Below are 20,144 nucleotides of genomic sequence, written 5' to 3'. Positions count from 1 at the left end.
GTGCTTGGTAGGCAGATCTCTTTTTTGCCAGTAATTCTTGGATCTCTTGATTGTTCTCATCAAACCAGTCCTTGTTCTTCCTTGTGGAGAACCCGAGGACTTCTTCAGAGATCTGCAGGACGGTAGTTTTTAGGTGTTCCCAGAGTGCTTCTGGAGAAGGGTCTGTGGGGCAACTGGGGTCCTCAATTCTTGACTGGAGTTTTGCCTGGAAGGCAGCTTTAACTTCGGCTGACTGGAGGCTGCCAACCTGAAACTTCCTCCGAGGGATACCTCCTCTCCTGGGTGTGGGTTTAAAGTGAAGACGGAGATTGCAGCGTACAAGACGATGATCCGTATGACATTCTGCGCTGGGCATTACTCGGGTGTGTAAGACATCTCGAAGGTCTCTCTGGCGCACCAGAATGTAGTCGATAAGGTGCCAATGCTTGGACCGTGGGTGCATCCAGGTTGTCTTCAGACTGTTCTTCTGCTGGAAGATAGTGTTGGTGATGGTGAGCTGGTGCTCCATGCAGAATTCTAGCAGGAGGCGCCCGTTGTCATTGCAGTTGCCAATGCCGTGTTTGCCAAGTACTCCTTTCCAGGCTTCCGAGTCTTTACCTACTCTGGCATTGAAGTCGCCAAGGATGATCACCTTGTCCTCTGTAGGGGTCTTCCGTACGAGGTTGCGTAGATCAGCATAGAACTTGTTCTTTTCTGCAGGATCTGCTTGAAGGGTTGGGGCATACACACTGAAGAGTGTTGCATGCTGCTTGTTTTGAAGTGGGAGGCGCATGGACATGATGCGATCTGAGTGACCTGTTGGCAGGTTTTCGAGTTTGGAGGCAATGGAGTTCCTGACCATGAAGCCAACGCCAGAAAGGCGGCTCTCAGCCTTTGACTTACCCGACCAGTAGAGGGTATAGCCAGCACCGTGTTCTTGAAGACTACCTTCCTCAGGGAAACGGACCTCACTGAGAGCTGCTATGTCGATATTCAACCTGAGAAGTTCGTGGGCAACTAGAGCAGAGCGTCGTTCAGGGCGACCACTGCCTACTGTGTCAAGCATGGTTCTGATGTTCCAACACGCAAGCTTTAGTCTTTGCACACTTTGTGAGGCAGGTGCATGCCTTTTCTTTGTTGTTATTTTTCGACCGCAAGTAAGGATGCCCGTTGACCGCGGCTAGCCAACTGGGGTGGGGGAGACGAGCTTTGTTTAGGCCACCTTTTCTAGGCCCCTCTCCGTGTGGAGCAAGCAGTGCTGTCCCTAGATAAGGCTGCTTGGTCGTTCAGGGTGCTGCCGAAAAATGCTTTCGTCTCCGGGTTAGCATCAGGCGACCAATATCCTGAACCGCCTACATGCAGGATCGGGACTGCGGCTTCCAGTGGCACCTTCCACCTGCCGTTTCGCCCCTTGCCCATCGCTGCAGGACTTGATGCGTTGTGGGTTGTGTGTGTGGATATGCCCTTCAGGCCTGCGCAGAGGAATTTTTTAGGTGAAGCGCAGTGTGCGCGGTACTGGCTCCACCCTTTCACCTGGGGGTCATCTGCCATGGCCCAGTAAGCCGGGACGCCGGCAGCGAGTCCTCCAGGTGGTAGATGTTACATTAACGAGCTCTATCTGCCCGGGTTTGATGTTAGAGTTTTCCTTCTCTTAGGCTGGCGAGGTTGGTGGGCCCAGCCTGCCCATCCGGTTATACCGCCGGACATTCGGTCGCACCATGACGTAGCAAACTCTGTAAAAACGGGGGGGACCAGCGAGAAGGTGTTGCTACGGATGCAGTAATGCAGGAGAGGCCATTGCAGTGACCATCTGCCAGGCATAGCCAGACAGTGACCACGCGGCGTTCACTACACCGGGAGAGGAGAGGCTATGTATTGCGCATGCACTTTCCCTGGGGGGGTAGGATTCCCAGAGGGAGCCCACCCCCCACCCCACCCCCCATATACACATACACTGTGGCTAATAGCCACTGATGGACCTCTGCTCCATATTTTTATCTAACCCCCTCTTGAAGGTGGCCATGCTTGTGGCCGCCACCACCTCCTGTGGCAGTGAATTCCACATGTTAATCACCCTTTGGGTGAAGAAGTACTTCCTTTTATCCGTCTTAACCTGTCTGCTCAGCAATTTCATCGAATGCCCACGAGTTCTCGTATTGTGAGAAAGGGAGAAAAGTACTTCTTTCTCTACTTTCTCCATCCCATGCATTATCTTGTAAACCTCTATCATGTCACCCCTCAGTCGACGTTTCTCCAAGCTAAAGAGCCCTAAGCGTTTCAACCTTTCTTCATAAGGAAGGTGTTCCAGCCCTTTAATCATTCTAGTTGCCCTTTTCTGAACTTTCTCCAATGCTATAATATCCTTTTTGAGGTGCGGCGACCAGAACTGCACACAGTACTCCAAATGAGACCGCACCATCGATTTATACAGGGGCATTATGATACTGGCTGATTTGTTTTCAATTCCCTTCCTAATAATTCCCAGCATGGCGTTGGCCTTTTTTATTGCAAACGCACACTGCCTTGACATTTTCAGTGAATTATCTACCACGACCCCAAGATCTCTCTCTTGGTCAGTCTCTGCCAGTTCACACCCCATCAACTTGTATTTGTAGCTGGGATTCTTGGCCCCAATGTGCATTACTTTGCACTTGGCCACATTGAACCGCATCTGCCACGTTGACGCCCACTCACCCAGCCTCAACAGATCCCTTTGGAGTTCCTCACAATCCTCTCTGGTTCTCACCACCCTGAACAATTTAGTGTCATCCGCAAATTTGGCCACTTCACTGCTCACTCCCAACTCTAAATCATTTATGAACAAGTTAAAGAGCATGGGACCCAGTACCGAGCCCTGCGGCACCCCACTGCTTACCGTCCTCCACTGCGAAGACTGCCCATTTATACTCACTCTCTGCTTCCTATTACTCAGCCAGTTTTTGATCCACAAGAGGACCTGTCCTTTTACTCCATGACTCTCAAGCTTTCTAAGGAGCCTTTGATGAGGAACTTTATCAAAAGCTTTCTGGAAGTCAAGGTAAACAACATCTATCGGGTCTCCTTTGTCCACAAGTTTGTTTACCCCCTCAAAGAAATGTAACAGGTTAGTGAGGCAAGATCTTCCCTTACAGAACCCATGCTGAGTCTTCCTCAATAACCTGTGTTCATCAATGTGCCTACTCATTCTGTCCTTGATAATGGTTTCTACCAACTTTCCCGGTATTGAAGTCAGACTGATTGGCCTGTAATTTCCTGGATCTCCTCTGGAACCCTTTTTAAAGATGGGGGTGACATTTGCTACCTTCCAGTCCTCAGGAACGGAGGCAGATTTCAATGAAAGATTACAGATTTTTGTTAGAAGATCCACAAGTTCAACTTTGAGTTCTTTCAGAACTCTCGGATGTATGCCATCCGGACCCGGTGACTTATTAGTTTTTAATTTGTCTATCAGCTGTAGGACCTCCTCTTTTGTCACCTCAATCTGACTCAGGTCTTTCAACACCTCTTCCAATATTAGTGGTTCTGGGGCGGGCAAACACTTCTCATCTTCCACGGTGAAGACGGAGGCAAAAAATGCATTCAGCTTCTCAGCCATTTCCCCATCCTCCTTCAGTAATCCTTTTACCCCATGGTCATCCAAGGGCCCCACTGCTTCCCTGGCTGGTTTCCTACTTCTAATATATTTGAAGAAATTTTTATTGTTGGTCTTTATGTTTTTTGCAATATGCTCCTCATAGTCCCTTTTTGCCTGCCTGATCACAGTCTTGCATTTGATTTGCCACTGCCTGTGTTCCCTTTTATTAATCTCACTTGGACTGGTTTTCCACCGCTTAAAGGAGTCCTTCTTACCTTTTACAGCTTCCATTACTTTGTTTGTTAACCATGCTGGCCTCTTCTTATACCTGTTTGTGCCTTTCCTAACTTGTGGTATGTATTTTATCTGAGCTTCTAGGATTATAGTTTTAAATAGTCTCCAAGCCTCCCCAAGGGTTTTGACCGTATTTACCTTTCCTTTCAGTTTCCTCCTCACATGCCTCCTCATCTCAGAGAATTTACCCCTTTTAAAGTTAAATGTGGTTGTGGCGGTCTTTTTGGGCAACTCCCTATTTATACAAACGGTGAAATCAATAACATTATGGTCACTGTTCCCAAGCGGCGCAATCACTTTTACCTCTCTCACTAAGTCTTGGGCATTACTTAGGACCAGATCCAGGATCGCCCCACCTCTGGTAGGTTCTGAGACCATCTGCTCCATAGCACAGTCATTGAGAGCATCAAGAAACTCAATCTCTTTCTCTCGACCAGAACACATATTGACCCAATCAATCTGCGGGTAGTTAAAATCACCTATTACGACACAGTTTTTACGTTTAGCCGCTATCTTTAATCCTTCCATCATATTATAATCGTCCTCTCTCTTTTGATTTGGTGGGCGATAACAAACTCCCATAGTTAAATTTCCTTTTGGGCCCTCTATTTCAACCCAAAGCATTTCTAAAAGGGAATCTAATTCTCTGACCTCAGTCTTACTGGACCGTATATCCTCTCTGACATACAGAGCCACCCCACCTCCAACCCTTCCCTCCCTATCCTTCCGATATAACTTATATCCAGGAATCACCGTGTCCCACTGATTCTCCTCATTCCACCAAGTTTCTGAAATTCCCACAATGTCTATGTTTTCTCTCAACACTAAACATTCCAATTCACCAATTTTACTTCGGACACTTCTAGCATTTGCATACAAACATTTATAATTTCCCAGGCAAGCTAGGCCCGCCACCTCTGTCCTGCCGCCTCGAGACTCTGGCAGACAGTCCATACTGTTTGTCACCATCACAGTGGACAACTCTGATCCGTTACTCGGTAGAAAAATAGAAGCCAACCCTTCATCTCTTTGAGATGAGTCCTCCCGAACCAGAGACATTCCATCTCCTGTCGGCTTTCCCCCAAAATTTAGTTTAAAAACTGCTCTGCCACCTTTTTGATTTTAAGCGCCAGCAGCCTGGTTCCATCCGGAGACAAGTGGAGACCGTCTCTTTTGTACAGCTCCTGCTTGTTCCAGAAAGCATCCCAGTGCCTAACAAACTTAAACCCTTCCTCCTTACACCATCGTCTCATCCACACATTGAGACTTCTAATTTGCGCCTGTCTCTCCTGCCCTGCACGTGGAACAGGTAGCACTTCCGAGAAGGCCACCTTGGAGGTCCTGGCCTTAAGTCTCCCACCTAGCAGCCTAAATTTTTCCTCCAGGACCTCACGACTGCATTTCCCCACATCGTTGGTGCCAACATGCACCACGACCACAGGCTCCTCCCCAGCACTGTCTATCAGCCTATCTACTACACGTGTAATGTCCGCTACCTTCGCACCAGGCAGGCAAGTCACCATACGGTCAATACGCAGTTTCGCCACCCAGCTGTCTACTTGCCTAAGGATCGAATCACCAACTACCAAGACCCCCCTTCTCCCCCTGCCCAGGGATGGTTCCTTGGCGCGAAAGGATACCTGCTCACCAACCGAAGAAGAGGTCCCTTCTGAGGGCGCATTCCTCTTGTCCTCAGCAAGGTGCCCTGTTCCCTCTCGACCCTCACGCTCTCTGGCAGCAACGGGGCTGCCACGTTCAGAGTGGGGCTCATCTAATACGCCCCCGAGAGTCTTCCCCAATTGCCTAACTGACTGTCTCTGCTTCTCCAGGGCAGTCACCTCGGCCTCAAGGGCACGAACCCGTTCCCTGAGGACCAGGAGCTCCTTGCATCGAGCACACACCCAAGACTTCTGTCCTGTGGGCAGATAGTCATACATGTGACACTCAGTGCAAAACACTGGAAAGCCCCCATCCCCCTGCTGGCATTCTACCTTCATGATATATATATATATATATATATATATATATATATATATATATATATATATATATATATATATATATATATAATATACAGTCCTCTTTAAATGCTGTTGTTTACGTGGCTCCCCTTCTGGAAGGTCAACTTACCTTATTGGGAGAACAAGGAAATCAGGGATCTGGGTTCCCGGTCCCTAGGAAGCCCCCAGGCAAAGAGCCACAGGCCAAGAGCCCTTTAGCTCTCGCCCTTCGGCTTGCGCCTTTGGCAAGGCGCAGCTTAAAATGCAAAGAGGGTGGAGTAGACCACTCCTAAGCAATCATCAACAATTACTCTCAATCAATCAATCACTTTCACCTTTAGCCCACTCACCCAAACATACAGCAGTTCCCCAGCTATCACAACTCAGCCTTTTCAGCAGTCACCCAAGCCTCAGAATGAAGTCTTTCAAAACACAGAAATTCTTAGCAACTTCTCCAGCTGTCTCAGCCTTTCAGAGCTGCTCTGCTCTGTTCTGCTCCTCTCAGGCCTCTCTGAGATGTGCTCAGCCTTTGGCAAGGCGCAGCTTAAAATGCAAAGATGCTGCTCTTTTGATGGCATACCTGGGATGGGGGGGGGGTGGAGGAATCTACTCTTGCATTCGAGTAAATGAGTCCTGACTGCTAATTTAAATGCCTGACCTGCACACTGCCTGGTCCACCAGTGCCAGAAGTGATAGGGGCACACACATGTTCTTATGGGCACCAACAGCCTCTGCCCAGGAAACCCCTGATCAACCCAGTGTGAACAGTTACACCTTTAAAGGCAACTATGCTCCTTAGTGTTCCCATAAGCAGTGAAGTAATTAACAATCAAGGAGGAAGATAAATGCAAAAAACAAAAACAAACCCCGCCCCCTCCATTACAATTGTTACAAGCTGAGGCACTTGGATATTTCTGGTTCCATCATTTAAGGGGGGGGGGGGGTGTCTGTGTATCCCAACAGCTTACCAGTGAGTGCCAGAGGGTGGAAATAACTCCTTGATAAGGCTGACCAGGGAAAGGGGCCAGCCCGGGGCAGCTACTCCTGGCAGGGCCGTAGTCAGGATTTTTCAGGGGGGGGCATCCAGGCTCCAGGGGGCTGCTAATTTAACTAAATAAATTTAAATAAATGTACATTAAATGACCAGAAGAGGCACAATGGGTAGGCATGGGTCCACTCCGCCTTAACCCTGCGTCTTCTCTGCCTTCTCCCCACCCAGAAGGAAGAGCGCCCATGGGTTCCCACAGCAGAAGAGGTGGGGGCGGCAACCCCCGTTGCGCGGCTTTCCCCCTCCCTCTTGTGTGGCTGGAGAGAGCAGCTTCCCCAGCCTTCTGCCTCTGTGCCTTCTCACCCTGGACAAATGCCCTCCTTACCAGAGGAAGCTGCTGTGGAGGGTTGCCCAGGAATCAAAGCCACTCCTTCACCTCCATGGAATCGTGGTAGGTGCAGTTCTCTAAAGCCAGGGTCACTGGCACATCCCATGACATGATCATGAGTGTTTAAAGTTCTAAGGCTGCCTGACCTCCTGCCCCTTAAACCTGCCACCAACTAACCTGCACCTCCCTCCCCCCCCCCGCCCCTCTTAGGAATGCTGATCCAGGCAATGAAGCCGGCCCCTCCTTCACCTGCCTTTTCTGGCCCTGAGTAAAGGGAGCAGGTGTGTGCAGGAGAAGGGGCCAAAGGGCAGTCAAGCCAGCCACCAGGCAGTCTGGTTTCCTACAACAAGGTTCCGGACCACAACTCCCTGCACTGGACTTCTTGTCAGACGTTGGAGCTCAAAGTAAACGGACCATCTTTTGTTGCAAAAGTAGTAGCGTTTATTTGGTATCTCAAAGTTCTGAATAGGCAGTCATTGGAACTGATAGCAAACATTGAACATACATGGGTTTTAAGGCCTTACATCAAAGCATTCATAAACAACCCTACATTCTCACACTCTAATGTTGCAAGTAACACTTTCCCTCCTTCTTATCGCTTGCGGCTCACGGAGGAGCCCTGCTGGCTCTCCTTGAGGCTTGCTATCTTCAAAGAGCTATTGCTTTGTTAGTGTTATGCAGATGAATTCACAGCATGGGTTAGTAACATTTCTAAGACCGTTTGATATGCAAGGTCTTCTGCTTCATAGTTAGTAATAGGAGTTCAAAATGGAGTTAGTCATGTCAAGGAACAAGTTACAGAATACATTCAGCATAATGACACAGTAATACTCTCCAATGTCTGACACTTTTCCCTTGTAGAGTTGGGGGGAGGAGGAGAAGCCACAGACTTGGCCTTTCCTTGGGTCAAAAAACTGCAAAAGACACTGCAAGAAAACTGACAGGCCTGTAATACATCTGGCTGTAACCCATGGGTGTCCTTCTCCCGACTGCCTGTTCAGAGTTCCCTTCTAGGACTTGGGATACTGTCACCCGTGTCTTAAACCCACTTACTCAAAACGTACCACTCAGGCCAGCTGGTGGGGGGGGTGGCATGCGGCGAAGCCAGTCCAAAGGCAGGCTGCTGTTTGCACGTTCTGCTCTACATCTCTGAGGTGCATGCAGTAGCCGCAAAGGGGGGGGGGGGAGGGCTGGGGACACCACAGTACCTTCACATGAGACTCCCGTTCCTTGGAAGATGCATCCACTGCCACTGGGGTGGGGGCTCTGCATAATCAAAAGGGGGCAGCCCCACAATTGGTTATGGCCCTGCAACACGGTCAAGGATTCTGTTCAAATTCTGCAGGGTTACGATGCATTCTGAAATGACTCTGCGCCCCAAACTGCACTAACTCAATGCCAGCACTTGTGGGCTCAATTTCCAGCAAAGCAGGCAGTAGGTGGCTGCCAGCATCTTCCCCTGCCAACTTACTGCCCTGAAGGTGCTACGAAGGCCTGCACTTCTCCAGCTCAGCACCACACAGGGACTCTGTTCTGGCATTAGCAAGCCCTCCCTCTTGCCCCTGCACACAACGCCTCAACACACCTCGCCGGGGCAGTAGAGGTCTTGCATCTGGCAAGTGGATTATGGTAACATGGCATCTGGGAAATCAACAATTGCAACAAAGGATTAAGCCTTGTTTAAAGTTGTAAGAACTGTACCTTCAAGTGCTCAGAGGACCATAGCAGGTGTAGTTAATTTGGCTTTATTTAATGTGGTTGGGCTGGTCCCGTTTTTGAGAACCTGCCCTGCCTGTGTCACTGGTTGGACTAATGCAAGCCTTGGAGAAATGACCTTCTGAGCAGTGGGTAAGTAGCTAAGATGGCTTTTAGTACCATCATTAGTATTAGATCAGCACTGTGATTATTTTGCAGTTCCAAAATCATTGAGGGTGATTTGAAGAAGGGAGAGCCTCTTGAAACACGCCAGTATCCGGGAGGCATGTCATCTCCCATTGTGCCACTACCCATTTAAGTCAAGCGCAAGCAAGAACATCCCAGCTAATCAATCTAAGTTTTGGAAATTGACCAGAGTCTTGTGTATGGACTTCTATATTGTTGAATGTGTATATTATGGGTTTGGTACATGAATGTGGTGGTTGTTGAGTGTGTGTAAACACAGTTACACACACTTATTTAGGCAAGTACTGACAGTGTGTTGCTCAGCCTTTACACTGGAGTTTTGTGTTTTGCCAGGGCAGGCAAGGAAGCAAGAACAAGGGCAGTGCCCCCCCCTCCGCCTTTTTCAGCACAGCAGATTTTTTGGCACTTGATCTGGGACTAGCAAGACAACAGAAATGGACACCTCCGCTTACCTTGGGAGCGATGCTGGCCTGGCTTAAAACCCCAGCTGTCTTCCGTGGTGGCGGAGACATTTTGTGAGCCCCTTCAAAGCCAACACTAAGGGCGTTTTCGCACTCACCTTAATCAGCAGCGACCCCCTCTTCACCGCGCAGGATCTGTGCGGATTTCGCACTAATTGCCGCGGAGCACCCGGAAGAGCCGGAAAGTCCTGGCACTTTTGCGGCGCAAACGGAAACTGGGTTTTGGCGGTTTCCGTTTGCGTCGCAAAAGCGCTGGGACTTTCCGGCTCTTCCAGGTGCTCCGCGGCAATTAGTGCAAAATCCGCGCAGATCCTGCGCGGTGAAGAGGGGCATCGCTGCTGATTAAGGTGAGTGCGAAAACGCCCTAAGACTCCCACCACGGCACTCAGCCATCACACACAAGACTAAAGAAGAGATCAGTAGCTTCATGGCCTAACTTTCCAACACAATTGTGTTTTTTAATATGCCCTTGAAGGCTGTGGGGGGGCAGGCAGAGTGTGGGGCCGGCAGTCGGACTGCTTTGTCGACCACAGACGACAGGCCGAAGGGCTGCCAGGAAGGGACGGAGGCAGGCAATTCTCCTGCCCAGTCATCACTTCTGCTGTGGACAAGCCACAGCCACTTCCCAAAGGGGAAATGCGTGGCTTCCCCCCCCCCAAACCACACCCCATCCCCTGGGGTGCTGGGAAACGTGGCCTGCAGAGCAAGTGGTAAGGCCAGCATTTCCAACTTCTTCAGGACTGTTCTCGAAGCTCAAAGCGCATCTTCCCATGGAAATGCAACTTCTGCCTACAGAATGCAAAAAATGACAGTCTTCAGTAATGCGTCTGAATGTATTTTTACAGAACAGGGTCATTCTAGTAAGATCAATATTCATTTTTTAAAAAGGCAGGGAAGAGGGGAAAATTTCTCAGTAAAAGTCCAGCTAGATCTCAGAGTGGAATGGGCTGCCCAGGCGTTCTACAGACAGAGGGAGGGCACTTCAGACACAAAGGGGCTCTGAGGGTCAGCCTGACCTCAGCTGCACACCACACAAGACCCACAAATGCTCAGGAGGAGATGCATCAAACAACTGAGGCAGTTACTGCAGTGCTCCTCTCCCAAAGGGAAAGCCAGTCTGGTAGAGTGGTGAAGTGTACGGACTCTTATCTGGGAGAACCGAGTTTGATTCCCCACTCCTCCACTTGCAGCTGCTAGTGGAGGCCTTGGGTCAGCCCTTTCCACTTGAAAGGGCAGCTTCTGTCAGTGCTCCCTCAGTCCCACTCACCTCACAGGGTGCCCGTTGTGGGGGAAGGAGATAAAGGAGATTGTAAGCAGCTCTGAGATTCAGAGTGAAGGGTGGGGTATAATCTTCATCCTCTTCTCCTCCCATGCAAGGAAGTAATGCCAAATGGCAGGAAGAGCTGCAAGTCCCCTGAGTCAGCCAGGGCCCACCCCCCAAACATGGAGGGTGACCTCAAGATGCAGGCTCAACGTTCTCCCCAGGTCCTCCGCTAGCATGACACAGGGTTGGGCCTCTCCAAGCAACCATGTCCCGTGGCCAGCAACCACCTGGAATCTGCTGCTGGACCCGGCATCCCGCCCCCTTCTTCCCTGCTGCTCTCTCCCCCCCCTCCCCGCACCTGCTGGGCTGCTGCATTCCTGGGGCAGCCATGGAAACCCCTGGGGAATGGAGCTCCCCCAGCACAGCAGGCCTCGCCTTTCTCTTGGAGGCTACGGGAAGGAAGGAGGAACACCTGTTGTCAGCGCCTGCCTGCCTCAAAAGTCAGGCCCAGAAAGAACTGCAGAGAGCACCCCCATGCAGGTTTGAGAACTGCAGGCAGGCAGCTGTTGTGTTGTGTGTGCTACAATTTACACATTTTACTTGCAGCAAGAAGGAGCTGAAAATGTTTGAGCCAATCCATGCCATCCTGTCCTGCCTGCATAGCCCTTGATTCTGACGCCTCCCCCCTCCTTTGATGTGGGCCACTCTCAGCCCCTCTTCAAGACAGGCCAGGCGGCTGCAACAACACAGCTCAGGCTACTGTGAGCATCATGGAAGGGCTCAGAGAGCAGGGGCCAAAGCAGGAGAGAGAGGCCTGCTCACCCATCTCGAAAAACTCCCCTCCGTTTCCTCTTCCTCTTCCAGGGTTTCCAAAGTCCTTTCCGATGACCATCACAATGGGCAGAAATCCTCCTCAGGGATCTCAGGATGTTGATGGGGAGGGGGGGGGGGGAGTCTCACTCACACATCACTAAACAACAATTACCTGCTGGACTGATGCTCCCCCCACCTCCGTCCCAAGAGGAGCGGGGAAACCTAGAATAAGGAACTTAATTGCAATGTGCTTCATGAGCTTTTTGCAAAAACAGCCCTGAAACAGGGACCTGATCCCACACCTGTATAACTCTCCCCACATAGGGAAGGGGCCACTCCCTGACCCTGTGGATCTGTCATCACCTGCCAGCTTTCTCCACAAAGTGGTGAAGGTTCATTCTCTCCCTATTCAGAACAGATCTCATTGCAACCCTCTCCCCCCAAGACTTCTCCCCTCACAACGCCAGGTCTCCCACTGGGCAGAGGCCTGAAGGTCGGCAGGTGAGACCCACCTGACACTCCGATGGGATGGAGAAGCCTGCAAGTTCACCCCTCCTCTGACCTGCCCTGCAAGCCAACCGTGGCCCTGGGGTGTGGAGGAGGAAGAGGCAGAAACCCTCTCAGTCATGGCTGTGGTGAATAAACACATACGGCGCCGAGTTGGCACCAGGAACATTTGCTTTGTGCTCTCGCACCACCACGAGAGGTAAGCCATGAGCAATAATGCAGCACTCACTTTAAAGCTGACTCCCATGAGATGCTGGGGGCTACATTCTGGCCACCCCTGGTGGGGAAAAGTCTTGGGAAAAGAGAGTTACTCCTACTGCTGAGAATAAAAGTTTCTAGTTTCCCTCCAAAGGTCTAGAGAAGAGGAGAGGAGATTGGATTTCTACCCCACCCCTCAAATGGGTGTCTCAGAGCGGCTCAGAACCTCCTTCCCCTTCTCACAACAGACACCCTGAGAGGGAGTTGGGGCTGAGAGAGCTCTGACAGAAACTGCTCTTGAGCAAAACAGCTCTGAGAGAGTTATGACTGACCCAAGGTCACTCCAGCAGCTGCATATAGAGGAGAGGGGAATCAAATCCAGTTCTCCCAGGTAAGAGTCTGTGCACTTAACCACTCCACTAACACTAAACTGGCAGCTCTTGACCTTGGCAAAGGCAACTGGTGACTCAGAGGCAGAAAATGCTCCACTGGGAACAGCCGAAATGCAGAGGGGCTGGTGAGGTCACATTTGCCACTTTAATGTCCCAGCCGCAGCCGACACACCTGCCATTCAGTGCCCTGCGTTTCAGGACACCCTAAAGGGTAATCTTGGGCTTTGAGGGCTCACCCACATGTCTTCAGCAGGAGTGACCATGCCGAAGAGCGGGTGGAAATCACCCCCCCCCCAAAAAAAAATCTTAGCCAGTGCATCAAGAGACAGCAGCTACACAACTGACAGAGGATAAGCTATTTCTTGCGGTCTATTAGCTCAAGAGCCAGCTGTCCTCAGAAAGCAGTTCTGTGTCATTCCTGTTACTTCCGAAAGCTCCCACCTCATGCGAGGAGGACTCTTTTGTGGCCGCCCCCCTTGCTGACTGGAGCACAAAGGAGCGCTTTTTGGTGGTGGTGGGGGGCACGGAAGCCTCAGCAGGTGCCTTGGGAGCGATCAGGTGGCAGCATCCTATTTCCTGATTGTTTCCAGAGGTGTCTTCTGATGGGAAAGGTGAAAAGGGGACTTGTGGGGCTCATAAGCCGATTCCCAGGAGTTGGGTAAACAAGGACAACACTGTTGATAGCGTGGGGGGGGGCCTCAGGGAGAAAAGGCAAAAGATGGAGCATCTCCTCCTCTCCTCTTGGGCTGTGGGGATGCCTCCCTCCCCCATCCTGCTCTAACTCCAGTGGGAGATCCCAGGGCCAAAGGGCTGAGTCTCACCCCCTTCCACAGATGCTGAACTCCAACTCAAAGAGACATTTCAGGGCTTCCTGCCTGGAATCCATGTGCAGCCTCCAGCTCCCCCCTCCCCCCAATACTACTAACAGCATCACGGCCTTTCTGTTCAAAATGGTTCCCTCTCAGACTGGCTGTTTCCCCAGTGACAAGCATCCTCTTCCTCGACCTGGGCAGCAGGACCCATTCACACATGCCTCTTCAGCACTCAGGATTTTGTTGCCTTCCTAGAATACCAGAGATCCCCTGCTCACTCCAAACCTTGCAGCTTGCTGTGCACATGAGACTGAATACAACAGTTTGAGCACTGAGTGAGAGTGCTGTACAGACGCCAGATGAGACAACAGGAGCTAGGAACCTTTTTTGCAAACTGCAGTCAAAACCTGATTTCTAGTAAGTGGCTGTGCTCTCCTTTTCTCCTCCCCAAAGCAGCTCACCTTGTTCGCCTGACAAGTCCCCTGTGAGCCTGGTGTGACTAGCCCAGGGTCCCCCAGCCGGCTCCCTTGGCAGAGGAGGAATACAAACCTGGGTCTCAGATTGCAGTCAGACCCACTAAACACTGCCTCACACTGGCTTGGCTCACTCAGAGAAGTCAGCATCCCCCTTGCTCTGCAGTAGAGTGGATCTTCTCCACCTTCTCTTCCTCTGCTCTCTGCACCTTTCTAGTCTCTTAAGGCCAAACCTTTGCTTCAATAGCAAATAGCAGAGATGTTTTGGAGCTCAGCTGAGCCAGGAGGTTTTCACTTCCTTCATTTTTGCCACTGCAAGTCCCACCATCCTCCTAGCTCCTAGTTTTATTTTCTGACTAGCAATAAGGCCTGTTGTGAGGAGAAATACAACAGGCACTAGAAATTTGCCCGTTGACTGTCATGGTCTTGGGGGGGGGGGCTGGAGAGGGAGGGGAAAAATAAGAGGGAAGCAAGGTTATGTCGAGAAGGCAGCTGTTGGGAAAGGAAATGGAGAAAGTGGGGGAGGTTATCAGGAAAGGAGGTAGATTGAGAAATAAGGGATGGGAGGGGCAAAAGAGATTGGGGTAGATAGCTTTCAATCTTTTCCCCCCAACCTCTGCAGCCTCTACCTAGGAAAAGGAAAGTCTTTCTTTCTCCACAGTGGGAAACAAAGCAGATAACATCATTCTCCTCTCCCCCTTTTGATCTGCACAACAACCCTGTGAGGTAGGTCAGGATGAAAGACCAAAGTAGTCCAAAATCACCAGTACGCTTCCACAGTGAGATCCTGGGTCTGGCAAACCCAGCTCTGAAACATTAACTCCTATGCCACACTGACTGCCATGGGGGGCTGCTGCTGAACAGGAGCAAGCAGCCAGGCCTGGTGTAGCCAACCTGTAGGTTGAGCCAGAAGATTCTCTGGTATCACAACTGAACTCCAGACAACAGATCTCTCTCCCTCTGGGGAAAATAACTGCTTTGGAGGGTGGGCAGTGTCACATAATACTCAGGTGAGGCCTCTCCCCTCCCCAGAGTCTGGGTTCTGTAGACTACACCACAAAATCTCCAGGAATTTTCCAACCTGGAGCTGGCAACTCTAGTCAGGACCAGCTCCAATGAGTTCTCCATGAAATAGGCCTGGAAAGGGCCTCTTTCCCAAGTTTAGTTGGCTAGGAAAAGGCACTAAGGGGAAAGTGAAGGCAGCTTTTCCAGTGACCCAATCTTAAAACACAGGACTCCATATTCTCTTTTTCTGTCCCACTCTTCCCCCCCCCCCTTTCTGTACCTAAATTAAAATGTTATTGTTCTGCTGCCAAGGGATGCCATTTTTTTGACTATGCCTCTCTGGCTTTTGGTTCCGTAGAGAAGGAGAAGCCCTCAGCCAATTGAGAGAAGGCTTTTTATGGCAGTTTCTCTCCTCCTCCATTTGTCAACCAACTAAGAGTAGGCTTTTTCTCTCTCTTCTGCAAAGCAGTGCCTCAATCCTCAACCAATGGAATGCAACAGACTTTGAGTGGTGGTTGACAGGCCAATGGTGTCAGACTCTGGAAAACTACTGTATTAAAATGCTCAGCTTAACTGAATGCAATGAAGTGCTTAGCCTAACTGACTCCATTTTCTAACCTGTATTACTAACCATGAGAAGCGGCCTTGCATATCAAAGTAGAAACATAGTATTTACTAACACTGGTGTGAATTCCTGTCCCAGGAACTAACAAAGGCAATTCTCCTTTGAAGATAAAATGCCTCGGGGGATGGCAGCCTAGCCATGCCTGTGAGATCAAGAACCACAAAGAGATAAGCAGGAGGAGCTGTGTGAAAAGTAAAACTTCATGCTATGAATGCTTGGTAACATAGTTTTATTTAGAATACCTTTGATGTACTATGGGTTAAAATGACTCCTCACCAGGGAGAATGTATTAGTTCCAATATTGCTATGCTCAGAAACTATGAACTATCAAATGAAGCCTCAAACTTTGTATCCAATGAAGTCGGGTTCATTTGAGGTTCTATCATCTGACATTTTGAAACTGATCCAATTCTTTGGTTTATACAAACCGGCAACTTTTAAGCCGGATGGCTGCAAAATTTCCAGATAACGGAGAACCTCTAGAAGAGCCGAGGACCCCGCCCAGTGTCAACACCCTGCGACGGACGGGAGGATCCCTGCTGCATTTCCAAACCCTCTTCATCACCCCACAGAAGTGGAAACCCAGCACCTCGACTACCATAATGGATAAGGCGGCGGATCGTTACAAGAACATACTTGCTAGACCGGACCCTGGCGAGAACGGTAGCCCGAGGAGGGATGAGCCGAGAAGGAGCGGGGCCAAGGGGATGATCGTGATCGAGAAGGTGGCTGGGTCCTGAGGGGGGAAGGCGGCATCGAACAACTGAGGAATGAGATGCGAGACTGGGTGAGAGAGCTCCGCAACGAGATCCAGGACAATACGGTGCACATCGCCAGAGAAGTGCAACGGCAGCTGGACGAGATGTGAGCACAGGCATGACCCATGCCCATCCAACCCGCTCCCCAACCTGACCCGCCAGCACCGCAGCCCGATCCGCCAGTGCCACAACCAGACCCTCCGGCAGCCCCAGCGGGCGACCCAGCAGGGCTACCAGTCCCGCCGGCACCGGTGGGGCAACCAGTGAGCCCGGGGCTGGTGGGACCGCTGGTACTCCCAGCGCCGATGGGTCCCCAGCAGCGCCCCCCGGGCTGGCCGCTCGGGTCGTTTGCCCCAAGACCTATGGCGCCCAAACCTTGGAACGGGGGTCGAGGAAAGGGCCTGGACATAACTTTCGATGGTGACCCTGAGGAAGTAGAATACTTCACCATCCAGGGCAACAGTTATATGCATTATTGGGGGAACACCTTCCCCGATGAACCCAGCTGAGTGGACTACCTCGGGTCGAAACTGAAAGGCGCAGCTCGGAGATGGTACGTGAGCCGGGCCCCCGAGCTGACGAGTGTGGAGGGGTTTTTGCAAGCGATGCTGAGCCAGTACAGCAACCCCCTCCTCCGCCCCAGTCCTCTTCCGGAAGAAGGAGGACGGGAGCCTCCAGCTTTGCACAGATTTTCGCTGGATAAACGGGATTTCGATGTCCAACACCTACCCCATCCCATTGATAAAAGACCTTTTGATCACAGTGTCAGAGGGGTCCATCTTTACAAAACTGGACCTGAGAGACGCTTATTTCAGAGTGAGAATCAAGGAGGAGGATGAGTGGAAGACGGTGTTCAATACCCCCCATGGGGCCGTTCGAGTACTTGATGATGCCTTTTGGGTTACAGGGAGCCCCCGGGGTTTTCATGAACTTTATAAATGAAGTACTCAGAGAGTACCTGTACAAGGGAGTGGTGGTGTACCTGGATGACATCATTATCTATTCGAAAGACCTGCCCTCCCATGTGCAGCTAGTCCGGAAGGTGCTTTCCACTCTGTACCAGTATAAGCTATACGCAAAACTGTTCAAATGCGAATTCCACCAAACGGAATTGGATTACCTAGGGTTCAGGGTGTCCGGGAAGGGACTTGCGATGGACCTGGCCAAAATTCAGGCAGTATTAGACTGGGAACCCCCGAGGACACGTAGACAACAATCCTTCCTCGGATTCGCGAATTTTTACAGGGGGTTCATTCAGGGGTTTGCAAAGGTGATGTTGCCCCTTAACAGACTTGCTCAAAACTAAGGGGAAGGGGCCCGAAGCCAAAAAAACGGGGGCCTGGCTGTCCTGGTCAACCGAATGCCAGGTGGCTTTTGATGAATTAAAAAGACTGTTCACTAGTGAACCAGTGCTGGCCAACCCAAACGGGCTAAAGCCCTTCGTGGTTCAATGCGATGCCTCCGATGTAGCCGTCAGAGCCATATTAATGCAGAAAGACGAGGAGGGGAGGTTGAGACCTTGCGCTTATATTTCTCAAAAATTCTCGCAAGAGCAGCGCAACTGGTCGGTCTGGGACAAAGAGGCGTTTGCAGTCACATTCGCCTTAAAAACATGGCGGTCCTGGCTGGAAGGGGCGAGAGTGCCATTCGAAATCTGGACTGATCATAAAAATTTGGAGGCGCTCATGGGTCACCGGAAATTGACTGCCAAACAGATTCGGTGGGCGGGATTTTTTGCAAAATTTGACTTTACCCTCCGGCACATCCCCGGCTCAAAAAATTTCTTAGCTGATGCACTCTCTCGCCTACCCCAACACGAGAGTCAGAGAGAAGAAGCCATAGACTCCCTCATTGCTCCCTCAGCCGTGGCTGGAGGGGTGACCACTCGATCGGGAAAGAAAATGGGGCAAGCGGAGCCCGGGGGGGGGGCAACAGACTAATTGAAGAAACTGAAAAGGAGGGAGAAGGAAGACCGGAGGGGATTGTTAAAGGAGAGGGAGGGTTTTGGTACTACGAGGGGCAATTGTAAGTGCCCAAAGCCCTCCGGCAAGAAGTATTACAGCATTGTCACTGTACTAAACTGGCTGGCCACTTCGGCTACATAAAAACTTTACACCTAGTGAATCACCAGTTCTGGTGGCCGCAAATGAAAAAAGACATTTCTGAGTTTGTGGGATCGTGCCCAATCTGTATCATGGCGAAACGGAAGGGGGGGGGGACCACCGGGGCTTCTCCAACCAACCCCTACAGCCACGAGACCCTGGTTGGTGGTGTCAATGGATTTTATAGTGGAGCTCCCAGCGTCACAGGGGAAGACGGTGATTCTGGTGGTGGTAGACACGTTCTCAAAGCAGGCGCACTTTATTCCTTGCAAGCAGCTCCCTACTTCCAAGAAGCTGGCTTATTTATTCTTCCAGCACATTTTTAGACTACACTCATTTCCGGACAAGGTCATTAGTGACCGCGGGCCGCAGTTCGTTGCCAACTTCTGGCGGGAGTTTTGCAAGGTGGCAGGTATAGAGCAGGGGTTGAGTTCCGCCTACCACCCACAGACGGACGGGCAGACGGGACGCATGAACGGGCTTCTGGAGCAATACCGAAGGTGCTACGTAAACTATCAACAATCAAATTGGATAGAGCTACTCCAGTTTGCAGAGTATGGATACAACAACAGCCTGCATAGCTCCACCAAAGCGTCGCCATTTCAAATAGTGAATGGCTACGAAGGAAAGCCCTTCCCCTCACTGCCTAGCCAGGAGGGGACAGTGCCACCTACCTCCTGTCAGCAGTGGTGGGAAGACATCAAGAAAGGCTGGGCAGCCACACAGGAGAACTTGGAGGTGGCTAAAAAGGACTATAAAACATACTTTGACAAAAAGCACTCCCCAGAATGGGACTTTAAGGTGGGGGAGAGTGTGTTTTTGTCCACGAAAAATCTACCATTGCCACAGACTTGCAGGAAACTGGCATATAAGTTCTTGGGCCCATTCAAAATCAAAAGGGTGATAAGCAAACTGTAGAATTGGAACTGCCTAAAATTTTTAGAAAAATTCACCCTGTTTTCCATTGCAGCCTTATTTGGAAAGATCCTGGAATTACGTCATGGCACCCTCACCCTCAAGAACCCACACCTATTCAAGTGAAGGGTCAGAGTCACCATGAGGTGCTAGACTCAAAAGTAAAAAGGGGGGTGTTGTACTATTTGGTCCGTTGGAAGTATTCCCCTCCAAGTTGTGATGAATGGGTCATTAGACCTACGAGCCCCTCTCCTCCTTAAAAGATTTTACCTACTGCACCCAGACATACCCCGAGTAAGAGCTTAGGGGAGGCAGTATGTCAGACTCTGGAAAACTACTGTATTAAAATGCTCAGCTTAACTGAATGTAATGAAATGCTTAGCCTAACTGACTCCATTTTCTAACCTGTATTACTAACCATGAGAAGCGGCCTTGCATATCAAAGTAGAAACATAGTATTTACTAACACTGGTGTGAATTCCTGTCCCAGGAACTAACAAAGGCAATTCTCCTTTGAAGATAAAATGCCTCGGGGGATGGCAGCCTAGCCATGCCTGTGAGATCAAGAACCACAAAGAAATAAGCAGGAGAAGCTATGTGAAAAGTAAAACTTCATGCTATGAATGCTTGGGAACATAGTTTTGTTTAGAATACCTTTGATGTACTATGGGTTAAAATGACTCCTCACCAGGGA

General features: G+C 50.4%; 1 protein-coding gene across 1 annotated transcript in view; it reads right to left on the bottom strand.

The window, feature by feature from the left end:
- LOC132579648 (ephrin-B1-like) overlaps nt 1–20,144 on the bottom strand; it is a 121,213-nt gene that overhangs the window by 50,183 nt on the left and 50,886 nt on the right. The gene's annotated exons all lie outside the window — the stretch shown is intronic.

Source organism: Heteronotia binoei, chromosome 11 (assembly GCF_032191835.1).
Source record: "Heteronotia binoei isolate CCM8104 ecotype False Entrance Well chromosome 11, APGP_CSIRO_Hbin_v1, whole genome shotgun sequence".
NCBI classification, from domain to species: Eukaryota; Metazoa; Chordata; class Lepidosauria; order Squamata; family Gekkonidae; genus Heteronotia; species Heteronotia binoei.
The sequence above is the reverse complement of the archived record's forward strand: the minus strand, read 5'-3'. Positions and strand labels throughout refer to the sequence as shown.